Here is a 4,935-nt window from a genome sequence, read left to right as displayed (position 1 = left end):
TTATTCCTCAGAGAGGGACAGTAAAGCCCTTTTGCTAAGAGACCTTGTAGGAACATTTTAACATGTTCATTTTAGTTAGATCAAGGATGTCATGGGATCAGTAGCTGAGGATTAGATACATGGGAAAGGAACTGGTGAGGGAGAGATACAAGACTATAAGGGTTTTAGGGTTTGAGAAAGAATCCCCCTTTCTCCCTCTCCTGGCTGTGAAACCAGTTGAGAAAGAGAGAGAAGGAAAGAGAGGGAAGTTCTAACAGCTGGAGAGCCCATCATTACCTCTCTCACTGATAAACTGTTCAGAGTACACAGGCCCACGTCTGCCATAGGAGGAAATCCCTCCATCCAGTCCAGGCAAAGTTGCAAAACCCTTTTCTGATAAAGCAGAGCATTTTCTGGACGAGTGGGCTCACAGCAGGAGGAAGGGGGACAGGACCCCACAGGAGGCAGCTCTTCCTTCTACTCACCCACCAGCTAACGTGCCCTCTTGGTTGGGGAGTGGGAAATAAGGAGAGGTGAAGAGAGGAACCAGGGGATGGAGCCTAAATAGAAGGAGGGAATCAATATTCTATCAAGAGCTGTGGCTCAGACTCTTACTCAGAGATGCTCCAGCCACCAAGAATGCCCAGGTAGGTTACAAAATGTCCATGCGGGTGTTTAGGCTGTGAAGGTCAAAGCCTCAGACCATGTAAGTGAGACTCTAAATTTTTTTTTTCTGTCGCCACTACTTTCAACAATACCTGCTGTTTGGAAACCTACCTGTTCACCACTGACTGCATAGGCAGAGGCCCAAGGGCTTTGTTTATGCGATCTGGAATGAATAGCAACACACCAGCAATTCTCAGCAGCTGCTCATCCTTTTACAGAAGAAACAGGGCTTCTGTGCTAAAATCTCCATCTGGGGCTGTCCTGGGTGATGTGTAAGCTGAATGTGGGCAAGTGTGGCCGCTGGAGCCAGAGGCTGGGGATCTGGGTTCCAAACTCCAGACCCGCGTAACTAGAAGGGATCGCATCCCTCCTCCCCATGGCCTTCAGTTCCATTTCCCGCACAGAAGGAGGGGTTTGAATATGGTGGCAACCCTTTCCCCTTAACACGGATCCATTTTAAATATACGAAAGGAATCCTTGTTACTAATGATGCGTTTATGTTTGAAAAAAAAAAAAAAACTTGGGAAAGTGGATGTGATGACATTTCAGATAGAGAATAAATATTTGTCGAGGACAGGATGGACAATTACTGTTCTCCACCAGGACTCTCAGCAGGAAACAACGGAACCCTCGCCAGCTTGTTCAAGTATTCAAGGATACTACTAAGCCGTACACAAAGCCTGCTCTAAGGAGGGATTCTGACCTCACGTCTCTACGAGTGAGCGAGCGCTGCCTTATGGGCATCCCTCCCCATAATCCTCCTGCTCCTCTTTGCCAGCGCACTCTCATGGTGCCGCCTCCTTCCCCGTGAAAACTTTGCTCCTTGTGCTCTGGTTTCAAGGGAGGTTCATGGAGGGCTTCCACCATGAAGGGTGGAAACTGTGCCGTGGTCATAGGAACAGAATTTTGAAAGTATTGAGTGACCAAAAACATGACAAATGCACATGTCCACTGTTGCCAGTCCGCCCCACAGGCAGAAATCCTGAGGACAGAAATGTAATGCATCATGATGCATTCTATTTGCATGTGTGTCCACACGTCAGGGAACCAGAGAACCAGCCTATACTAACTTGCCAACAGAGTTCTTATAATAAATACTTTCTTAAAAAAAAAAATCAGTTCTGGCAAGTGGAAATCATTACTGTGTTCATGGCTCTGAAAAAGGACACATCACATTAAATCTGCTTTTGATGATTAATTCAGTCCGCAGCTAGATGGAAAGGTTGAATAAGCTGTCTTAAGGTGAAATTTTTTAACCCTTTAACACATTTCAAAATCACCCAGAGTCTTTGTTAAAACCCCAGGCCGATCCCTGAATGACTAAGTCAATATCTGAGGGGAAAGTCTGGAACATATCATTTAACAAGCTCCTTTGGCAATTTCTCCCATGTGCCAAAGCTTGAGAACCTCTGCTTTGTGAGGCAAATATAGAGACCTTCGGGGAATAGTAATTAATACATTTAAAGTTAATTAATTAATAGATGCAGCCAGGCATTGTTTATATTGTATGATTTCTTCTAGTGTTTGTTGACTTGGAGTAGAGTCTGCTACTTTTAGTCCACAAGTTCTGGAGTGAAAATGTCTTACTTTTGTCAGTGCATTTGAATTTTAAATGTCCAATGTTTCCTGGCAGTCATTAGTCCACATCTTCCTAAGTCCATGGTCACAGTTAGGGCACCACTGCTTCGTGAGGCCATTGAGTGGTCGTCTTTGATAGCAGAGCTAGTAATAGCCCTCCTTTCCACACACCCCCGCCCCAGACTGGGCTCTGAGGATTCCATCACGTTTCCCACTAGCTAAACTTTTGAAGCCAGTGTTCCCCAGACTGAGGGCACATCAGAAAAATCTAGAGGGTTTGTGCTCTGGGTCGGTCCCCAGGATGTGTGTGGGGTCTGCGCGTTGAGCCTCACCCCCATGGACATGGGTGCTGGAACCGCCCTTCTAACTGCTTGGAGGGCCCCAGCTCCCCAACTGTCTTTCTCCTTCTGCCATAATAACCAGGAGGATCGATGAATTGTGTAAGAAAGCTTCTAATGGGTGTTTCTCAAGCTCATGGAGAACACAGACAAATGGGGTGGGAAGGGGATCAGGGTGTTGCACTGAGCTATTCTAGAATCCTGGAGCTGTACTCCTGCATTGGCTGCACCTGCAACAACAGTGAAGTCCTATCTCCCAGCGCCTCGCTGGTCACCATCACTTCTCACCAGCTGGCGGTGTGTGCTGAGGGCAGCAAGACCAGAACCAGAGGTGTGAACACAAGTGAGGTGAAGAGGGGTCCGTGGAGGGTGGGCGGGGGGTGATGGGAGAAAATGAAATTAGTAAATCCATGGAAGAGGATGGGAGCTGGGTTTCTCACAGTCCAAGAAGGGAGAAAACTCACAGAAGTCCTATGATACTCACTTGGAATTGGAGATATCAGCATAGATTTATGATATTCAGTAGATAGAGCTAGGTATAAAAGTAAATATCGATATAAAAGTTTGTATACACACACACACACACACACACACACACACACACTCAGATACCACCTTAAAAAAGTGATCAAAATTAACATTACTAATGACCGGACGATTTGAAATTATGAGCCAGCTGATGGGATTCAGTGAGAACATAGCTTCGCTTCTGACATATTCCTGCCCAAAAGTCTAACCTGAGTCTCATCATGAAAACAGCAGACCAGCCTGAACTCGGGGACAGTCTATAAAACACCAGGCCTGTAATCTTCAAACCCGCCAAGGCTACAAGTCAAGGAAAGAAGGAGGCGCAGTTCTGGAGAGAAGGAGAATGCGATAACTAATGCAATGTGTCATTCTGGGTTTATCCTTTTTCTATAAAGGACATTATTGGAGCAACTGGTGAAACTTGAATGGTGTCAGAGGATTGGAGGCTGGTTAGGTATCTGGGTAGATGTCTTGACTTTGATGGTAGTTATGTGGTAGGAGAATGTCCTTATTTATAGGAAATACCCTGAAGTAGTCCGGGGTCATGGGGCAGTGGGTCAACAACTGATTCTCAGATGGGTTTAGGGGAAAAAGTTCTTTGTACTATTCCTGAAATGTTTCTGTAAGCTTAAAATTATTTCCAAAAACTCTATTAAAAGATTCATGTATTTCCTTAAAATTGTTTTTGGGATTTAAGAAGTTACTAACCTTGGCCCAACCAGGTGACTCAATTGGTTAAGTGTCTGACTCTTGCTTTCAGCTCAGATCTTGACTCTGGGTCCTTGGATCAAGCTCCACATCAGGCTCTGTACTCAGTGGCGAGTCGGCTTGGGATTCTCTTTCTTTCTCTCTCTCTCTCTCCCTCTCCCTCTGCCCCTCCCTCCCCCACTCTCTCTCTGTCTAAGGAAGGAAGGAAAGCAGGAAGGAATGAATCTTAACTGTGGATAACTTCTTTTAAAACTGTTCAGGTGGAGAATGAGTCGCTCAGTGGGTTAAGCATCTGCCTTGGACTCAGGTCATGATTCCAGGGTCCTGGGATGGAGTCCTGCATCGGGATCCTTGCTCAGCGGGGAGCCTGCTTCTTGTCTGCCTGCTGCTCCCCCTGCTTGTGCTCCCTCTCACTCCGACAAGTAAATACATGAAATCTTAAAAAATAAAACTGTTCAGGAATTAGTTGGGCTTTCTGAAATGCTTTTATTTTATAGCTATGACTGTTACACTTTTCTTTCCAATATACAGATATATAGCATATAATGCTAATCTGTGTTTGGCTTTTTGAAAAGGTTAAAAATATGACAATAAAAGAGATAGGAAATAAGATCTTTCGCTGAAGACAATGCTTGCGTTTCCTTTTACCTCCCATTAAGGTCTAGGCAGAGGGACGTGCTTCTGTCAGGAAAAACCTCATTAGTCCCAAGAAGCAGCCCTGCCCACCTGTCGCACTGTCTACCCTGCTTTCATAGGCACTTTCCTCGAAGGGTCATGTTCCGCAGCCTTTGAAATACACCTACATGCTCCGTGGTGGGTCACAGCACTTAACTTCCCTTGTCCTCATGTTTGGCTAATGGGCTGGGAAGCACGGTCTCATGCTTGCTCAGACGACGGAAGACACTTGCCGCTGTGTGCTGGGGCTCTGATCTCACCAGTGCTTGGAGGGAAAGAGTCGGAAGCGGATCACTGAGCACAGGAGTCCTAGGTCTCTTTGTTCATTCTCTGCTTTCCCCTGACATCCTTGTAGCAAGATAGAAATATTCAACTTCTGTCGTAACTCAGAAAGGCAGGGAAAAGGAGACTCTTTTCTCCTGAGCCCTCTTGTGTGCGATACTAGGTGAATATCAACTACAGC

This window comes from Meles meles, chromosome 3, assembly GCF_922984935.1.
Source record: "Meles meles chromosome 3, mMelMel3.1 paternal haplotype, whole genome shotgun sequence".
In the NCBI taxonomy this organism is placed as follows: domain Eukaryota; kingdom Metazoa; phylum Chordata; class Mammalia; order Carnivora; family Mustelidae; genus Meles; species Meles meles.
Note: the sequence above shows the minus strand (reverse complement) of the source record.